Raw genomic sequence first — 22,355 nt, forward strand, 5'->3', positions numbered from 1 at the left:
TGACATATATATATCTGATTATAATTATTTTATTGATTTATTTTTTCAAAGTACAATTTCTTCCTAAGTAACTAGAAATAAAAAAAAATTATCATAACAGTTCCGGTTCCTCTATTGTTTTTTAAAATAAATATTTAAATATCAATCAGGTTTAAGGTAATTCTTGATTACAAATCAATATTCAGCTGTTCTTCATGATTTTCTGGCACCATGACTATATCACTCATAATATTAGTATAATCATGAGATTATAATCTACAGATTTTAGTTTAACTGTAAGTTTGCTCACAAAAAATGAATTACAAAACAAATCTCACAGTTTGAAACAGCAATATCATATCTTTCATCAATTGCTCCTTTACCAGCACTAAATAGATTGAAGGAGTGGTTGAACAAGTCATTACATTGTAAATTCCTGATCTGTGAATTCTGTGCTATAAGTCATGCGAGAAACAAGTGATACCATATAAAGTTGATTTCTTTAAATTTACGATGACACTATACAACCAGTCAATGTGATGAACAGAGTGGTGAAAGGACCAATTTCAGGGCTGAATTCAGCTATAGTTTAGTCAGCTTCATGCTGGTATGCAATAATTTTTGTGGGAAAGGCACCAGGAAAACCATTAAAATATCCATTTTCCTCAGAAAGCCTAACTATTGATGTTCAGTTTTTATTAAGATTGGCTCAGCGTTTTTTTGGAAATAGATATGTGTCATGTCAGGTTATCTGTTGAGTTATGACTGCTTCAGAGACATAAAAATATTAATTATTGTGAACTAGATTCCTTGAGTCGATTGGAATCCCTTATTCGTCAAATAGATTCCATGAATATCGATTACATCTTTGAGCTTTGTCTTGGATAAAATTCTGGATTTATCTCTTAGGATGAGGCAATAGCTACTTTCTTAATCGCCCCTTAACAGAGTGATATCTGTCTGCTTATGAGACTTATATCGCAGGCAAATTATTATATTAAAAGCACAACAGACTAAACTTAGATGTCTTGATGAATTAATTTACACTTCTTATAATTTAATTCACCAAATTTCTTCATAACAAAAAGCATAAAGTTAAATTTTATAATTTTAAGGTGAATTGAATTTTGTGTTAACTAAATATCATTAAACAAAAAATTATACCAATACAACTTATAGACTTTGTTACTTATTTGTAATTTAATAATAACTAAATTGGTAAGTTTTCTTTTTCAGCAATGTCAGATGGAGGACTTTTATCCCAGAATTTAGCATAAATAGAATTGTCATTTTCATCAAATTAGATTGGAGAGGAAACAGTAATCTGTGAGTTTTCAATTTATTTATTACAATATATAAAACATGCAGTGCAATAAGTAAAAACCATTAAAAATTTGATGTAGCAAGCGGTAACATCAATGTACATTTAAGAATGTCCAGCAGCTCTTACAAAGGGGAAGACATGTGTAAGGAAAGACTAGAAGGGCTCTAGCAAAAAGAAAAAAAAAGTTCCATAGGTTTTTTTAAGTTGAGAGAAAACATTAAAAAAATTAGGAAAACTTGGGATTAACTCATCGATTCTTGATTCGATATTATAATATTTAAAGGCTTAACTCTATGTAAAGGCTTATGAATGTAATTAAATTCCATTGTATGAATAACAATTTGTCTTTATAATCAATACAATATTAGTAATGAAGCGATTAATTTGGATAAAATCTAAAGTTCCAGGTTGTCTTTCAAATTACTTCATAAAAGAAATGAAGCATATTGTGGAGGTTTTAATGTACTACCAAAGAGAGAAACGATCTGTTTAATTTTCATGAGAAAGTTTTTTATGTTTTTTGGGGTAAGAGTGACATCTCCACTTTCACTGTTGGGAAATGATATTTATAACCACTGATATTCTTTTGCAGAATTTACAAAATCTGCTATATTATAATTTTCAAACCATACAAAGATCACTTATATTTTTTTTTTTTTTTTTGAATAAGTGTTAAGAGAATAAAGCTCACAGAGACGAAAACCCTTTAAATCATTAATTCACTTTCAGGTGTGATTTTTAATTGCAACTTACCTGTAAATTATAGTAGTAAATAATTTACTTTGTTATCCACTAAAACTTTGTGTACCTGCAATTACTCTGCCTTAACTTAAAATTATATTTTAATAAATGATGTCATTTTGTGATAATAAAATTCATAACAGTTAAACTAAAAAATATAATTTAATAGTACATATGAGATGAAGAGATAATCATTGAAAATTAATGTAATTATGGCAGTTTATTTATTGACTAGTAAAGAAAAATTGTATTTTAAATCAAACTTTTGTCATTTTGCAATGTTGTTCAGGAGAAGTACAGTTGGTGAAAAAGTTTCTGTTATCAAACCATAATTTCTAAAAAAAAATGAACTCACCTTCCAGCTGCTTTCGATGTAGCCTACCATCGACATAATTTGTCTCTTCCAATCTATTCTCAGCAATATCATATAAAATACACTTTCATGATTTATTACACCTTCAAATCTAACATTTGTTTATTCAAGTCTAACAATCAGAGTAAGATGCGTATTATAACGTACTTAAAATATCTTACTCAAATGCATGATAAATAAAAGAAAGTGTATACTTATATTGCAATGTTTATTCTTATAGATATTATTGTGCAGTGCACTGACAAGACAGCTTAATAGCAAGTGCACTATAATATTGATAAGGTAATCTAATTTTTATATTTCCATTAGCAAACACGTCTACCAAGCCGTAGCCATTAACCAGTTTTTGGAAAATATTTTAAATTCTTTAAGATAAAAAAATTTCATTTTCAATTTTATGAAATATTTGTAAAACATTTATTTATACCGATAAAACAACTTAGTAGCTGTGGTGTCGGTATCTGAAAAGAAACTTTTCAAGTCGTACATTACAAATTCTGAACAAGTAATAGAAATTTTATCATTTGACAAGAACACACCTGTAAATTTAGGTCCTCGCTTCAAGATGTACAATGGGCCTCAGGGAAACGTTTTTGCTTTCTTATGTTTATTAATGATCTGCCTTAAAATCTTTAGCTGTTCATTCCAACTCTTTTTACAGATGACACAACTGTATCTATTTCTAAGGATAATAAATAAAAATGGATTGAAACTTAACAGTTGCAGTTTAAAAATATTTTCACTGGATGGATTGTAACAATGTAACTTGAAATATGGATAAAACATTGTGCTTCTAGGGTAGACATAATATTGCAGATTGTGTGACCAAAAATCCCATTAATGATAGTGATAGTATCTTTGTTGTCCACAAAAGATAACCTCTGGGTTTTTTATTTAATAAATTCTTGTGGGATGATAAAACTGATATTTTGTTTACCAAAATGGAGTAGTTTTACTCTGAAGCATCTTTATAAAAACACTAAGCTAGTAATCATTATCGATTACTTTCATGCCTAAATATTTTCTCATATAATGTGTAAACTCCAATTTGTGGGCTTTTTAAAAACATAATCTTTTAGGACAAAAGAAGTGCTTTCAGATCAATACAGAGGCATACTTTATGAAAAGGGACACTGTATAATCAGTTAACCATTGGCTTATTTTACAATTAAAAGATTTAGTTTTAAAGATAATATATTGTTCTGTTGATGAATTAAAAAAAAAGACTAACATATGATTTACCTGCAAGCACTTCAACATGTACAGATATAAGTGTATATGTTCGAAATGATTTTCAGGAACGATTTCTTAACTGTTAATTATTTTATACTAATATTTTATTATTAATGTATTTACATTAATATCATTTCATGTCTCTGAAAATATTATAATTTTTTTCAAATTTTGTAATTTGTTCCGATCAGAATAAAGTCGCAAGTTAGGTTAAATAATTCGTTATAATATTAAAAAAAAATCAACCTTACCAACAATTTATATTTTATCCCTAGGGCTTTAGGCCATTTGACAATCCTCAAGAGTAATTTTTTTGTACTTTTAATTTTTTTTAACAAAAAGATTTAAAAGGTTTTAGATCAGGTGATCTTGGTGGCCAGGAATATGAACCTCCATGACCGCTCCATTTCTTAGGGAAATGATGGATACATTATGTATTAGGTTATTTATTTTTATAACGCAGGTATTTAAATGCCTATTTATATATTTTTGCAGATTTCATCAAATGTGGGATCATCATGATTTATCTGTTAAGTTGTTCCCTATCACAGTTGTAAACTTCATCAAATTATGATTATTTTTGTTACCTTCATCAGTCTGTAAATATCAAAGATCTTAATGATTAACTAAAACGCTGTTTACAAGCGTTTACAATGTAAAAACCATTTACAAAATAACTAACTTAAGATGATGCATTAATTTAAGAATACTGTGTAAATTCGAGTGAGTCATAATACAGTAATATTATTAATATTTGAAAATATTGATTCTTTCGAATACTGTTTTTGATATATTGAAAATTACTTGACCTAACATAATTGTATACAACAACATTAGGAAATTATTTAAACATAAAATTATTGGTAAATAATTATTAAAATTAATACAGAAAGTCAGTGTTTCTAGTAAAAAGAAAAAATATCTTAATTTATGTTTTGTTTCATTATTAAATGTATTATAATGTTATAAATCCTTAGTTGGAAATATTGTGGAGAAATCTTTCATTAAGATTATAATACTTAGTTTTATATTATATAAAATTAATCTTTCTTTCTCCATTGAAAGTAATATTGTTAATTATTATTGCAGGAACAATACTTTTTTATATTTATTTGGTTAATTTCTTTCTGATTTTGTTGTGTGTTAAATTTATATTAAGAAATACTTTATTACTGAAAAACTATTATTAACTTATTTACTTTTATTAATTTTTATACTATTTATTTATGTAATTACATTAATTGTTATTTCTTTTACAAAAGAAATATTTAAAGTGTTAATTACAAATATTATGAAGAAAAACTTTCATGTTGCCCAACAAATAATATGTTAAGGTAATGAAACTTAATTTCTTGTATAACAAAACAAGGGTTTGTTCTTATTTATATTTATAATCATGAATGTGTAAACTCCTTCTTGACAAGAATATGCTAAAAAAAAGACAGTTTTCTTTAACTGATGTCATTTCAGAATGCAATATAATTGGAAGAACTTATAATTATTTCTGATTGTAACGTTTATTTTTTTTGTAAAGGTGAATGTTTTAAAATATTTTTGATGTTCTGACCAAGGTTTTACCATGGTTTCCCTTGGTTGTAAGGCAAATGCCAGAACAGTTCATTTTGCTTCCATGGTTTATGCTTAAATTTTTTTTGTGTTCATATTATAATTTAATCAGAATATCAAACAATATTTGTTTAATTACAAATTTGTTTGAAAATATTTAATAATAATAATAATGAACATGTTATAAAAACGTACAGGTAATTATTTAAGTCTATTTATTTATCTTCACCTTGTACACCTTTATTTATTTTTATTTATCATCTTTCTATTTGAGTAGGTACTCAAATAAAATATAATATAGTGCAAATATTTAAAACTTATCTTCATTGCAAACTACATCTAAAAGTAAATGGAGGGGGGCAGAGCTTTACTCATTTCAACACTGTTGTGAGAACACCAAACAAACAAATTTGTTTGACATTGCCATTGCACTTACAGTACAACCGCATGAAAGATTAATGACAGAGTTGTTTTAATAAATTTTTTTTTTGTCTTCAATCGTTTGATTGGTTTGATTATCTATCTAATAAGATTATTTATCTAGTGCCAGTCGTTTCACTTCGGTATACCCCCTACATCCTGCATCCCTAATAATGTGTTTTACATATTCCAAATGTTGCCTGCCTGCTCAATGTTTCCCTTCTACCAGTCCCTCCAATATTAAAGCGACTGTTCTAGAAAGTTTAATATGTGGCCTAAAAGTCTGTCTCTTCTTTTAACTATATTTTTCCAAATGCTTCTTTCTTCATCAATTTGCCACAACTTCTCTTCATTTGTCGCTTCCGTCTATCCATCCATCTGATTTTTAACATTCTCCTATAGTACTGCATTTCAAAAGTTTCTAAACTTTTCTTTTCTGATCATCCAAGTTCACTTCCAAATAAGGCTACGCTCCAAACACATTCTTTGAAAATGTCTTCCTGATGTTTAAATTAAGTTTTGATGTAAACAGATTAATTTACTGGCTGAAAGCTCATTTTGCCAGTGCTATTTTGCATTTTATATTACTCCTGCTTCGTCCATATTTAGTAATTCTATTTCACAAATAACAAACTTCTTCTATCTCCATGATCTTTTCTCTTCCTATTTTTATATTCAGCGGTCCATCTACTTTAATTCTACTAAATTTCATTACTTTCGTTTTTTCTTGTTTATTTTCTTGCGTATGACTTCATCCATGTCATTCTTTGTTTCTTCTAAATCTTTTTTTACTGTCTGTTAGAGTTACTATATCATCAGTAAATCGTAGCATCTTTATCTTTTCACCTTGTACTGTTACTCCAGATCTAAATTGTTCTATTAGTTCTATGTAAACATTAAAAAGTAACGGGGATTGGGAACATCCTTGTCGGACTCCCTTTTTTATTACGGCTTCTTTCTTACGTTCTTCAATTATTACTGTTGTTTAATGCCTATAAATGTTAGCAATTTTTCTTCTATCTCTGTACTTGAACCTTAATTTTTTTTAAATGCTGAACATTTTATTCCAGTTTACGTTATTGAATGTTTTTTCTATGTCTATAAATACAAAGTATGTTTGTTTGTTTTTCCTTAATCTTCCTTTTACTATTAATCTGAGCCCTAAAATTGCTTCTCTTATGCCTATACTTTTCTTGAAACCAAAATCTGTCTTCTCCTAACACTTCTTCCACTCTTCTCTCAATTCTTCTGTACAGAATTCTATTTAAAATTTTTGATGCACAAGTAGTTAAGCTAATTGTTCTGTATTCTTCACATTTATCTGCTCCTGCTTTCACTGGTATCATGATAACAAAGTCTGATTGAAGTCTGATGTAATTTCCTCTTTTTCGTAAATATTACACACCAATTTGTATAACCTATCTATTGCTTTCTCACCTGCACTGTGCAGTAATTCTGGAGGTATCCCGTCTATCCATTCAAATCTTTTAATGCTCTATTAAATTCAGATCTCAGTAGTGTTTCTCCCCTTTCATACTCAACTTCCTCTTCTTCCTCTAAACACCATTTTCTTATTCATTTCCTCCGTATAACTCTTCTATATACTCCACTCTATTGACCTTTCCTTTCATATTATAAATCAGTACACCATCTTTGTTTAACACATCAGATTTTAATTTATGTACCCCAAACTTTCCTTAACTTTCCTGTATGCTCTGTCTATTTTACCAATGATCATTTCTCTTTCTAAATCTGAACACTTTTTTTTAATCCACTCGACTAAATTTTTGGTCAGATTATTTTAGAATAATTAACTCAGCTTCAAATAAAGGGCAGGCAGCAGTAGGTTTCGTAATGAAGAATAAGATAGGAACAGAGTAGAGTACTTCAAAATGTATTTTGAAATACATTAATTAAGTATTTCTTAATTGTCGATAGTTCATTTTACTTTTTTCATCACTAGCATTCTTATATTTTCTACGTTCATCCATCACCTGCAATATATCCTCAGACATCAAAGGTGTTCTACCAGTTCTTTTTGTTCCGCCTAAGTTTGCTTTTGCTGATTTTAGTATTTCCTTCTTAGCATTCTCCCATTCTTCTTCTGCATTTTCTACCTTATCTTTTTTACTCAAACCTCTTGCGACGTCCTCCTCAAATATGTTGTTTACCTTTTCTTCCTCAAACTTCTCTAAATTCCACAGATTCATCTGACACCTTTTCTTCAGGTTTTTATATCCCAATCTATATTTATTTATCACTAAATTATGGTCCCTATCAATGTCTGCTCCAGGGTAAGTTTTCCAGTTGACGAGATGATTTCTAAAACATTGCTTAACCATGTATAATCTATCTGATACCTTGCAGTATCACCTGGTTTTTTCCATGTATATATTCTTTTATTTTGATTTTTAAACTGTGTGCAATTACTAAATTATACTTCATGCAAAACTTTGTCCCCTCTTTCATTCCTTTTGCCCAGCCCATATTCACCCATAATATCCTTCCTTGCTTTTTCCAGTGCTTGCATTCCAGTCTCCAAGTATTATTAAATTTTCATCCCCTTTTATGTGCTTAATTGCTTCATCAATTTCTTTGTATAAACTCTCTACATCATCATCATCATGATGAGCACTTGTAGGCATATAGATGTTAACAATCGTCAGCCTAGGTTTTTTATTTTATCCTTATTACAATGATTCTGTCACTATGCATTTTGAAGTACTCTACTCTGTTCCTATCTTATTCTTCATTACGAAACCTACTGCTGCCTGCCCTTTATTTGAAGCTGAGTTAATTATTCTAAAATCATCTGCCCAAAAGCAGTTTTCCTCTTCCCAACGAACCTCACTAATTCCTACTACATCTACATTTAATCTATCCGTTTCCCTCTGTAAATTTCCTGATCTACCTACCCTTTTTTAGATTTCTAACATTCCATGCTCTGACTCGTAGAATGTTATTTTTTAATTTTCTGGTGACCCCTTCCTTAGTAGTCACCAACCAGAGATATGAACGGGGGACTAGTTTATCTCTGGAATATTTTACCAAGCAAGGCACTTTCATCTTTGTTATGAAAATGCAGACTTACATTTTTTTGGAAAAGCAGCTGTAGTTTTCTATTGCTTTCAACTGCGCAGTACTCTGAAGATTGAGTGATGACAATATGGCCGTTTATGTCCTCTTTACCTACGCCCTTAACAACTACTGAAAGAGCTGCTGCCCTCTTTCAGGAATCATTCCTTAGTCTGGCTCTCAACAGATGCCTCTTCGATATGGTTGCACCTTTGGTCCAGCTATTCTGTATCGCTGAGCACTCAAGCCCCCTCACCACCGGCAAGGTCTCGTGATTTGTAGAGGCATATAAGTTAAAATAACTTTTACTAAAATTGTTACTGATAATTACCAATTTTCTAATCATTTATCAATAATTACTCTAACAAATATAATGAGTAAACCAGGTTCATATAGATTATACCTGTAGTTCAACCTTTACAGGCCCTAATGTGTTTTATTCTGTAATATTAAAAAAAATTGATTGGGGATAATAAATGTATTTGAACCAAACCCAAAAGACAGAAATATCTGCATTTTGTAAGCTATTTTAATTAAAATGAAAATATTTACAAAGATCAATTTAATGCAAGTGAATTTATAATGTACATGTTTATGTCACCAAAAGCATTCTGTATAAATTACGTTTTAAAATATACACAACATTAATACTTATAAAAATCAATGTAATACTATACCATGATTTGTGAAGATTTATATGAATTTATATCGATTTGTGAAGGTCATTATACTAGTTTTATTAAAAGAGGAAAATATATATATTGTGAATGATATGATTCAACAAAAAAAGTTGGCCAAGAAATTTCTCAAATATGGTACTACAGATATTCTAAATAAATAAACAATTAATGAAACCCATCTTACCAGCACGTTGAAATCAATGCATGATCTTTCGGCTTACTTGAAAGCTATCATCAGGAGATAAAATTATTTTTTAATTAAAATTAAAAATTTAAAAGCTCACATGTAAAAGTAATGACTGTATGGTCTTACCAGTATAGCGAAGGAATACTGATGTAGAGAACATGGAATACAGGAATAATCCACCAGAGTACATGTATCTTCCTTCAGTATAGTGGTAGGACCACACAGTTATGACTGTTTTAAATTTTAACTGTGATCTTTTAAATATTTTAAACTTTAATAAAATAATATTATCTCCTGATGATGGCTTTCAAGTAAGCTGAAAGATCTAGTTCATATCAACAAAATTTCTGTAATGTAGATAAAATTGTTTTTAACAAAATGATACTGATATCAAAAAAGATTAAGAGACTACATTTCTTTTATAGCATTAATATTACATAACTCATTGCTATGAATCGAATAGAATCGATTCGTAATTGATAAAGATTTGGTTTCCCGTCGCCTATCCATTTCATTGTTAAGAATCGTAGAAAGAATCTGTTTCTCCTGCAAACCGATTCTCGATTCTTTCGTTCAGTATAAAGATTCGAATCGAAGGAACGACTCGTTCACGATTCTTCCCATTACTAGATAGCAGTCGATCGTCAATTCAAATGATCGAAATTTTCAGGTTAATTTTCTAGTATTGTAAATAATGTGCGGGAGAGCCATATCCCTAGATGAAAAAAATAATTACTGTAAATAATATTGTTTCAGCGTTGTGTATGATTTTTGTCTTTAAATATCTTTTTTTGTAATGTATATAGTTTATAAAATGATTTATAAATAACATGTGATTTTTCAAGTATCCTAATTTATGTTGACCGGTAATTCTTATTTAACGGCTACTAATAATGTCACGAGCAATTTTTAGACTTAGTTTAAAAAAAATTACTGGTTTTTTAAACGTTTGTGATGGATTACATAGAAAAGTAATTTTTAATAATAGGACGTGCTTTCATACATTCAATAAGAATTTCTCTTCTAAGAGAGATGATAAAAAACTATCGGCTCCTAACCGTTTTGAAAGAACTGAAGACAAATCAAAAGAAACTTATTTAGAATTATTGAATCATTTCAGGGTTAGGGAGACCCATAAAAGAGGACATGTGGAATTTATATATGCTGCCATGAAATATATGAAAGAATTCGGTGTTGAGAAAGATTATGCCTAAAGGAAAATTTGTTGCCCAAAATATTCTTCAAGTTGAATTCATGCATTATCCTAAGCAGCAACAGTGTATATTAGTAGATCTTTTAGAGCAGATGGAATACAATAGTAAGTATTTGCTTATTATAATAATGTGTTTTATATTCTTTGTAATGTTTTATTATTTGTTCTCGTGGAATTTGTACAATTCTACAAATCCTAATGTTTCAAAAATAAAATCTAATAGAATTATTAATAAGTTTTAAATTACGAATGGGTTTAGCAATGTTTTCTGTATTTCAGTTTAAACCTGCCCTAACAGTCTTATTATTGGAAAATATTTTATTGATCTCTATTTAATACCTTGCCTATCTGTCATTGCTAAGATTCATGCTGGTATCTTAGGCAAAATTTATGGCAAATGCAATGCTTTTGTCACATCAAATTCAATAATTTGAAAGTGTGTTTTATTCCTCGAATAGATTGTTAACATATTATCAGTCATTGTTGTAGTGTACATTATTCACTTTTTCGTTTTTTTTTTAAATAACACTTTTTGTGATTGTTTCCATTTTGAATTTTATTTAATAAAAAAATGTTAATTGAAATATAGTAGATTCAGTTCATTCTGAGCAAGACTGCAAAAATAGAATATAGATTTATGTGTTATGCAGCAGTTTTATTTTGACTTTAATAAGGGAATATTTAATTAAACAAAATAAAAAAATATCATTTGATGAGATCACGTGAAGTTAAAGGAATACAATGAAAGGTAAGTTTGACAGATGGTATAGAAAAAGTTATATGTATGTTATCAAGGTAGTTGTAAATTTTATATCCTGTCTGTGAATGTAGTGATTTAAAACTTATAACCTCTATGTCTACAGCCTCTCAATGAATTATGACATGTGCTTTTAATTTAGTAAAAACTGGGTAAAATTTGCATATTGATGAAAGAGTCCTTCTAAATTACTAATGACTGATCCTTAGCACAATAATGTATACCATCAAAATCATTATCAAGAAAGTATGTCGTTTATTACAATTCACCGGAAGTGTATTGCAGACTTGAAAAAGCTGGATTCTAATCATATTAGACTTTTTCTGTTTCTGTTTAACCTCCAAAACCACCATAAGTTATTATTTCAGACGATGGATGATTGAGAGTGATATGTATGAATGTAAATAAAGTATAGTCTTGTACAGTCTCAGGTAGACCATTCCCGAAATATGTGGTTAATTGAAACCCAACCACCAAAGAACACTGGTATCCACAATTTAGTATTCAAATCCATATAAAAGTAACTGCCTTTACTAGGATTTGAACTTAGAACTCCCAACTTTGAAATCAGCTGATTTATGATAAGTTCACATTAGACCAACCCAGTGGTTTAATCATATTAAACTTAGATAAAATAACTATGTCGATTCTGCCAGAGTATGATGCTCGTACACAAAACATGGAAAAAGTTGTGGGTAGTTTAAAGTGCTATAATATACTGCACAGCAGTACAGTTAGGCACCATTTCGATTTTCATTTAGCAGAGTTCCCTTGTTGCAGCATATACCACAGATTATGCTTTCATAGAGATCTCTGGCTGTCATCAGTCGACTAATAACATACTTAAATATCACAAATCAAGTTTGTTAATTATATAACTAATATGAGTATAACTGTAAGTAATTGTCCAATACAATTAGGGGGGAAATTGTACACTCCTTTGTTATGGATAAGTACAAAAAAAAGGTTTTTCAGTAATTATTTAAATACAATGAGTTTTTTATCTACTTGGCAAAATCATTCTTTTAGCAAAATTGTCTGAGTTGTCAAGTATGGTGTGAATGACTGAATCTTGTTGAAATGATTGTTACAGCTTACCAATATGTGATTCATTTAACATTATATGTGATAATGATGCATTATTGCAAAACTGGGAACGCTACTTAAAGTGTTGCTAAATAAGTACTTCTTATTTTTAAATTAATAATTTACTCATTTTATTAATGCTGTATCCAATAAATTACAAAGTTGCAGATATTCATATAAAAAGTAAAATTTGAAATATTATTGCCATGTTTATAATATTTTTATATGGAGTTTATTAATAATTAATTTTTTTCTAAATTTCACATTCGGTTTCAATTTTTATTATCTTAATTAATGCTGTAAAGAAATTTAATATTGAATCTTAATTAGGGCAGGAAACTACATAATATACAATTGGGTAAATACAAAAAATATATAAAAAAATGTAAAGTGCAAAGAAGACAATAAATTCCCTTGGAGCACTTATTTAGTGAGTCAAATTGGTATTGCTTTTAACACGTTTTTCATGATTTTTGAGAGGTTGTTACATTTTTATTAGTATAATACACAAGAAACCTATTTACTTGCCATAAACACATACAAAGACACTGTAGGTTGTGCAAATTTGAGATTTTTATCACCAGCCCAATCAGAGTTATTGGAAGCCAAAATTTGAATTTTAAAAAAGTTAGTTTTTCAAAAATTCATAACAGTAGGGGTAAGTATATCACCATTAAAATTATTTATGGTAGAACTACTAACATATACCTACATATAAAGAAACATTTTTACTTGCCATAAACATCTACAAAAAACATTGTAGATTGTGCAAATTTGAGATCTTTATCACCAGCCCAATCAGAGTTATATTGGATGCCAAAATTTGAATTTAAAAAAAAAAAATTAGTTCTCAAAAATTCTTAAAAAAAGGGGGTAAGTATATCCCATTAAAATTATTTATGCTAGAACTACTAACATATACCTACATATAAAAAAATCTTTCAAACTGTGCATGCCATCCCTGTCTATTGAAAAGAATTACCAAAAGTGAAATTTCACCGTTTTTCATGTTCAACTTTATTAGTAATTTTCTATCTCTCTTTAATTTACCTATCTAAGATTGATGGACCAATCTTTTACGTTGAGAAAATATGAATAAATTGCTTTTTGTTTCATCCTTCCAGGAACAATAGTTTTTTTAGTTATGATTTTTTCCATAAACCCTTACAATCAGAAAAATAGGTGTGCGCATTTAGCAAAAATGGCCGCCACAGATAAACTGCTTAAAAAAATAGTTTTAATGTCCTGAGATATGTAGGAAACAATTGGGTAAGTTTAAATTTTTTTTTGAATTGGTCAAGCAACCACCCTTGGGTCACTTCAAATAGATTGACCCAGTTGCGTTATCCATTCACTGTTCAGAGCAATAGAACAAAACTTTAAAATTAACCTGATAGAAACAGAATAAAGATCTAATTAAAACATGCAAATTTTACTCTTAGTGGATAAAAGCCATGGCCACACTTGTACAATCTGAAATGCATATTAAATTTGAAAAAAATAACAATGAATTAAATGAACTAATACATCATAGATCAAGTATAATATTGTTGTCTGTTTCAAGATGGACATCATTATTCACATGCCACTTAATAACAGCACTTATAAAGGAGTTGCATAATGGTGCTTAGAGAACCTTCTAGTAGTAGTATAATTCTGTATATTAAGAAAGTAAGTTGTTTCTTAAATTTTTTCAAAGAATTTGTAGGGTTATTTTCAGAGATATAGGCTATATTTAATTTATAAACTCAAGAACTTAATTAGCCAATCTCCATGACTGAGTGATAGGATCTTCGCTTTTCATCCTGAGATCCGGGATTCAAATCCTGTCAGGCATGATATTTTTCATACGATACAAAATTCCATTTCCATATTCCATGTAAAAACTTCTAAGTTTCTGTGTTATTTCATCAAACAATAATAATAACCACTATTGGTGGAGAAATTATATTTACTGGAGTTTGATCTTAATAAAATAAGAACTATTCAGCTTTGTATCAAAACAAGTCTCATCACTGTTTAAATAATTTTGTTCATTGTTTAATGGTGTCAAATAGTAACTTTTACTATTTAAAGTACGTTATGTGATGAAAATACTCTATTTTCTGAGTGGCTGTCTCTTGACTTGACTTTGATTGCTTGCCATTAAAAACGTACTGCACATATAACCATGAAATTTTTAATAAATACTTTTTAAATAAAGTAAAAATAAATTTTTAGTTTATCATACGTTAAAGATATCAGATCTAAATCTTAAACTGTTTTAGAGTTGTTATTCAATTTGTAAAATCATTTTATGTTCATTCCTTTTTAACACTGGAATAGGTTCATTGTCTTCATTATTATTTTAAATTCGTTTACATGATATTTTATAAAAGTTATCACTAACTTGAATTTTTTTTAGAGATTTCTATGTATTGAGAAATAGATGTATTAATGAATTACTAAAAATTGTGCTGAGAAGTCAGTTCTTTCCCTCAGTTGTCTTCTTTCCAAACTTATTCTGTTACAAGTTTCAGATAATAGTAGTTGTCGACTTGGTTTTCTTATTATATTTCCGTTTCTTTTTTAGTGATTCATTTATTTATATATTCTACTTTTCTTGGTTTTGAGAATCTGATTGGAAATGCTTCAAAAAAAAAAAAGAAAAAAGTAGCACTTAAATTAATTATCATCTGGGCATAGTATACATTCCTTTAGGTAATATACATTCATCCCACATATAATCCCTTAGGAAATCAGAATATTCAGAATGGGATCAGCCTGTAACAGATCACTTATTTTGGCATTGACGTACGCAAATATGTGGTGTAAGAAATTGCTTTTCCTTGATTTATTAAAGAACTACTTGAGAAAAGGTGCAGGTCTCCTTAAAAGAAGTTATTCCTTGCCCATTCTTTAATTTATATGATTTGTGAAATGATTGTTTAACTAAATTATCAAGATAACTAGATGCTTGCATATTGTTATACAAAATTATTTTCTTCAAGTCTGTGACATTACAATAACCTATTGCTATTGTAACAATCTATAACAATAGCTCAGGCTATTCCTAAGGTTATTTCATTAACTGAATTTCAGCGACCAAATTGTAACAGTAATATGGGCTTTGTGTCAATCGATAGCGAGTGAGGCCCATATTAACAGTAGTGTATTAACACTGAAAGAGAATATGTGCAGTATATGGGAGTTTTTGTTAGAGTTTGAGTTATTAAAACTACTTTTAGAAGTAAACTGCTGGTCATCAATATGTGTATTTATTAATATTTATTAAAGCACTCTGCAACAGGTTATGGGCCCAGATATGTAACTGTGAACAAAGGTACAGAGGTCATGAAAATTTTGTTTAGTTGTGACCATGTGGTTAAATATGGAATCACAGCAGTTTATGAAGTTAAATGAAAATAACTGGAATATTTGGAAATTCCAGATGAGAGTAGTATTGATAGCTAAAGATCTCTTTGTTATTACCAATGGAGATATACAGAAACCAGATGTTTTGAAAGCTGCAGAATTGAAAAAGTATGAAATTTATAATGTACGTGCACAGGAAGTGTTATTAATGTGCGTGGAATCCAGGCCTTAGTCGCACATTTTAATGTGCAAGACTGCAAATGAAATTTGGACTAAACAGAAAACAATATATGAGCATCAATTAAGTATGAATATTCATTTATTACAGCTACAATTTTTTAATTTGAAGTCTGAAAATGGTGTTATGGACTTTCTATCAAAAATTAAAAATTTAACTGTTTCTCTTAAGCAATAAGGAAGAAATACCTGAAATCTGATCTTTTTGTAATCTGGTTATTACAAAAATAATTTTATCTTTGATCATTTTTTTTGCTTGGAAATCAGTGGGTGAAAATCAGCAAACTCTAAATAATTTAACAACTAGATTATTGATTGAAGAAGAGCATTTGAAATCTAGTGAAGATACTGTGGTGTTAACTGCTAAACATGTAAATAAATTTAGTCTCAAAAGTTTTTCTTGTAGAAAGGTTGGACATAAAAAGAATCAGTGTAAAAATTATTCAGGTTTTATGATAACTAAATATATTGTGTAAAAGATTGTTGGTTTCGTCAAAAGAAATTGTCAGAGGCAAATAAACAAAATGTAAATGATTCAAATGAAAGATTGGCCTTAATTGAAGTTTCTGAGGTGAATTTGGATACAGAATAGTATCTTGATAGTAGTGCATGATCTAAAGATGTTTAGAAAGTACAAGTATGTAAAGCTTAATTAATGAACTGAAACAAGTAAGAATAGGTGATGGTTCACTAATCACTGCAGTTGGTTGCGGTTCTGTTTTTATTAAATGGTCAATAGACAAGTGATAATGAATATGAAAATGAAAATTGTGCCTGATTTAAGGATGAAACTTTTCTCTTAGGGCAAGGCTCTGGATAATGGTTTTCATTTGAAGTCATACGCCTGTGAAGCACACTTAATTTACAAGAAAACAAATTAAGTTTGTGCGTTGGCTAGACGCTCAAATAAACCTTTTTGCAGGACAACCAGAATTTTGTAGACCAACGTGTTATATGGTTAATGGTGGCATAGTGAACTCAAATAAAAAATCTTTAATTAATCTGGTGGCATGAAAGTTTGGTACATTAAAATTTTAATCATGTGAAAAGTCTTTTTAAATCAGAGTGCTATTATGTGTGAAGATAAAAATGAAACCTTCTTCTGTGAAGCCTGTGTGCAGGGAAAACAACATCATAACTCATTAAAAGGAAGTAATTCACAATCAACTGAAGTTGGAAACATAATCCATGCTGATGTCTGTGGTCCTGTGGAAGTTGACTCAAGGTGGTTCTTGTTATATATTTTTATTGAAAAATGACTATTTGCATTATAGACAGGTGTATTTTTTAAAACACAAGCATGAAGTTTGTGGTAAGCTTGAACTTTTTGTGAAACTATGTGAAAAACAAATGGTTCAAAAAATTAAAGTCTTAAGAACAGATAATGGAAAAGCGTTTGTTAATCACTATGTGAAAAAACCTCTGAATTGGCAAGGAAGAGAACATCAAATTACTCTTTCTTATAATCCCAAGCAGAATGGTCGTGCTGAACAAGAAATGCATACAATCATTTAGGCAGCTACAGTTAACAGTAAAACACCTTATGAATTATGAAATAATAAGCAAAGTTTTGATTTTAAAATAATAAACCGCTGTTTGATACAGAAGTGTGGGTGCGTATACCAAAGAGAAGAAAAAGAAGCTTGATCTTGAAAATAAAAAGGAAATTCTTGTAGGTTAGGGTGAAAGAACAAAGGACTGAGAGTTAATTTTCCGGTTATGAAAGCAGTAATGTTAAAAAGTAGTGTTGTTTTTGTTCTCTGTAAACCGAATAAGTTCTTTTATGTTTTTTGATTGTAATGTCAACATGAAGAAAGAAGAACCTACATCTGAAGTTGAATACATTGTAAACATTATTAAGGATGTGACTGCAGATGAAAGTTTAAAAAGAAGTTCCCTGAACATGAACATACATAACCCTACTGATAGAAACAGCTTCATCCTAGGGATCAGCTGCAGCTTCCAGTTAAATATAATGATTATGAGACTGTCTTTGTTAGTGTGTTGAATATTGAAGAACCAACATCATATGAAGAAGCTAAAAAATCAGTTGTTTTTGCTAAGCAGTGGCAGGACGCTATGGAAGTTTAGTTGAAATCATTAGCTGAAAATGATTCATGGGATGTTATTGATAAGCCAGAAATACAGTTAGATTAATGTTACCTGTTAGTGTAAATTTTGAATGGCCTGTTACGGAACTGAATGTCTGTAGTGTTTTTTTACATGGCGAACTGAAAGAAAATGTATTTATGTGTTTACTTGAGATTTGCAGTTTACCAAATCAAAAAGTGTGCAAACTTAAGAAAGCAATTTATGTTTAAAAACTTCTTCCAAATGCTGGTATGATAGATTTCACGATCTCAAAATTTTGTAAGTTAAATATTGATTATTGTTTGTATTTCAGGTTAATATTTGAGAAATTAATGTACTAATTTATGACTTAACTATCATGGGCTGAAATAAGCAAGAAATTAATTTTTTTAAAAATGAACTGATGAGTAAGTTAACTAGAGTAAGTTTAAAATGAAAGATATGGTTCAGATTTCTTATTATTTATGTATCGCTATAGAACAAAATTTAAAAGATGAGGTGTGATAACTTTGAATCAAAATAATTATCTAGGAAGTGTACTAAAACGTTTCAGTATGTTTGACTGTAAAACTGTTTCTACTGCATCGGATTATAATTTTGATTATAATTATTTGATGAGAGAAAAACTGGAAAATACAGAAATAAAAAATAAGTGTCAAAAATTAATAGGTTGTATTATGAATGCTATGTTAGGTAGCAGACCATATCTGTGTGCAAGTATTAGTATTCGAAGCGGATACCAATGTTGTGCTAGTAATAATTAATTAATATGTGTTATGATGTTGCACGAAAGAAACTCTTCATTTGAAATTAGTATATAGTAAATGTTCTACTACTGATATTATCAAAGGTTCTGTAGATGCTGACCGGGGTGGTTACACCATTGACAGAAAATCCACCAGTGGACATTGTTTTAAACTGTCTTAGTGTTCAAAAAACCAGTATGTTTTATGTTATTCTGTCTTCCACTGAGGCAGAGTATCTAGCCCTCAATCAATGTGTCAGCGAGTTTCAATGTGCTTGTTGGTTTCAAAATATTTTAATAGAATTAGATGTAGATGTACTTTTATTTGATAACAGTTTGTCAGCTTTATAAATTAGTAAATATCGTGAACGATTAAAGCACATTGACATTAAGAATCATTTTATTTAAGAGAAAATGAAACAATGTATAATAAAAGTATGTTATGTACAATTGGATATTGCTGAAGTTACCATGAAGTGGCTGATGTACTCACCAAGGCTCTTGGTAAAGAGTCATTTGTAAGGTAAATGGAAAGTAAGAACTATGTTTATTTTTATTTTTTATTGACATTCTTAAAATTTTCTATGTTTTGGTCTTTATTATGTATTATAATTACTGCTGGTTGTCGGTGTGTGTATTTTATTTATTTAAAGCACTCTGCAACAGTCACAATCAGAATAGTACATCAGTACTATTGATGTAGACTAGTACAGTACATTGATGTATATAATGTTTTGATTTATGGTGTATCCTTGTTTATCCAAATCCTGTTAATCCATACATTTGAATTTCCTGGATCGATTCAGTGTTGAGATATTTGAAATATGTACATTTATATATTTATAAATAACTTCAGAACACTTAGACTTCTTTTGTAATTTAGGTCTGATTTTTAAAAAAATTATTTTAGTATTATGCAATACACTTTGGTAGAAGAACTTAATTTACCAATTTTTTTTAAATGGGAAATATTTAGATTATTTATATTTACTTACTAGTAAATTAATAAAGCCTATATGTGATGGCCATTAGTTAAATGTATTTGTTTATGTGGAATGCAAACTATTGTAATTGGCTGCAGCTTATTGATCTCATTCATCTCTTGTTTGAAAAAAGTATAAACGATGTAGTGACTGTTATAAGCCTGTTCTCTATTTTGTAGGTATATTTTTCAAAATTGAACTTATTTTAAGTAAAGTTTGCATTTACTATTAATACCTACATAAAAAAGACTGAACCCAATATGCTGTATGATATTTCTAAATCATCTGGACTTTTATTTGTCTAGTCCTTTCTGATCCTTATAACAGTCTTATATAAATTATTATAACAAAAAAGTTTGATCCAGAGGTTGTATGGTATTTCTGAATCATCGACTTTTATTTGTTCAGTCCTTTTTGATCCATATAACAGTGTCATAAAACTTATTTATTATAACAAAACAGTTTTTTATTTGTTATCAAGTAACACTATAAGCAGTTTATTTAAATTAGAGTATAGATGCTCTGGACCTTTCAAATAAAAGCATGAGATTGTTCTACTTAGCCATAGAGGTTAGTTGAATAGTAATCATTCTGCTTAGTTACTTTAAATCTTGTGTTTACGTTTTTTTATATTCAAAGTGTGCATATCTTTATCTTAGTAGTCCACTATTTTTGTTTTTCATGTTGCATTATGATGAACAGTCTTTAATCATTCTTTTTTACTGTACTTTTCTGATTTCAGGTGTTATACCCGATCCGGAAACTGGAGAAATATTGATAAATATATTTGGTGAAAGAGGCTATCCTGTTAGAAAATTTATGAGAATGTTATACTGGATGCCAAAATTTAAAAATATTTTACCGTGGCCTTTACCACAAGAAGTTCCTAAGGAACCATTTGACTTAGCTATGTTAGCAATTAAAAGGATTACCGGTGTGGATCCTGCTAGTAAAATATCTGTTCATTCAGTAGGTACTTTGCTTCTGCAAATTCAGCTTGTTTATGTAGTATATTGTGTGCCATTTATCAAATTTCATTACTTCTCATCTGTTCTGTTAGTTTTTTAATCGTTTGAAATGAACATTTCTTTATTGAGAAATACTAGTTTGGCAGTTATAATCATTATGTGGGAATGAATATATATTTGGAAGGATTACTAGACATGAATCCCACAAGCAGGAAAAGTCAGGAAATATAAACTTAGGAAAGTGAGGAGAAATTGCAAAAAATTTTAGAGAATTGCATTTTTGTTACAGAATTAAAATTAATGTTATTAATAAAATATTTTTTAAGTAATGGCAAAATGTATATACTTTCCTGGCATCAGGAAGTGACAACCCTGTCCAGCATATTGCAGGTGTTTCCTGATAATTGTATAGAATCAAAATTCCAGCTTAGAGCAACTAAATGCTCTTATCGCCTTGTACCATATTTTGAAGGCATTCTGGAAATATGCTAGAATAATAATGACAAAATATTTTTCAAGTAAATGTTAATAATGTTTGTTTTCTGAATAAAATAAGGTGTTCTGTTCTAGTTTTTTTATCTGTATTACTTTCAGTCTCAGTAATTTTAGTTTTTCTTCGAGTTGTGATCATACATAATATTCAATTTTTGTTAAATGAAAATCTGTGTTTTGTTAAAAATTTTATGTAAATCAAGTTATTTAATATTGTTTTTTGTTTATTTTGCAAAATAATGTGAGCTTTTTTTGTGAAAAGTTTTTAGCAGTCTTATAGATCCAAGCCAATTGTTTTTAAATGTCTATTGTAAAAAATCATTAAAAGATGAGTGTAATAATAAATGAATAAAAAAGGCGTGAGTTGGACAGTTATGGGGATGATGGTGGAGGTTGCAAAAAAATAGAAATCTATATTTTGCGGAATAAATGGCAATACATACCATTATGAGAGTCAGGAAATTTTTATTAAATTAGTCAGGAAAAATCAGTATAAACGAATCTTTAAATTCAATGGGAATCCTGCTAAAGTTCAAGATTTATTAAATTATTTGATTGGATTGTTTTAGAATTTTATTGTTACCTCAGTTTTTGATATTTTTAACACTTTACCGACCTAACTTTAAATTATGTACGATGGGTGTGAAATATAATTACAGTTGCTCATAACTCACAAATGAAAATAATAGTCAAATAAAACAAATATGGCAAAAAATTACATTTTATTTATTACTACACTTTTATGTTGATGGTGAACCAGTTTTCTCATTTTGTTACTGAGAAATGCTGGGGGTCTTTCCTTGATCCACGACTCATTGTATCCTTAAGATCATCATATAGGGTGAATAAGT

General features: G+C 29.1%; 1 pseudogene; it reads left to right on the forward strand.

Annotated features, from left to right (window-relative positions):
- The first annotated feature begins 10,471 nt into the window (after nucleotides 1-10,471).
- LOC142331693 (evolutionarily conserved signaling intermediate in Toll pathway, mitochondrial-like) lies at nucleotides 10,472-21,581 on the forward strand (annotated as a pseudogene).
- Nucleotides 21,582-22,355: the final 774 nt, after the last annotated feature.

Source organism: Lycorma delicatula, chromosome 10 (genome assembly GCF_047948215.1).
Source record: "Lycorma delicatula isolate Av1 chromosome 10, ASM4794821v1, whole genome shotgun sequence".
NCBI lineage: Eukaryota > Metazoa > Arthropoda > Insecta > Hemiptera > Fulgoridae > Lycorma > Lycorma delicatula.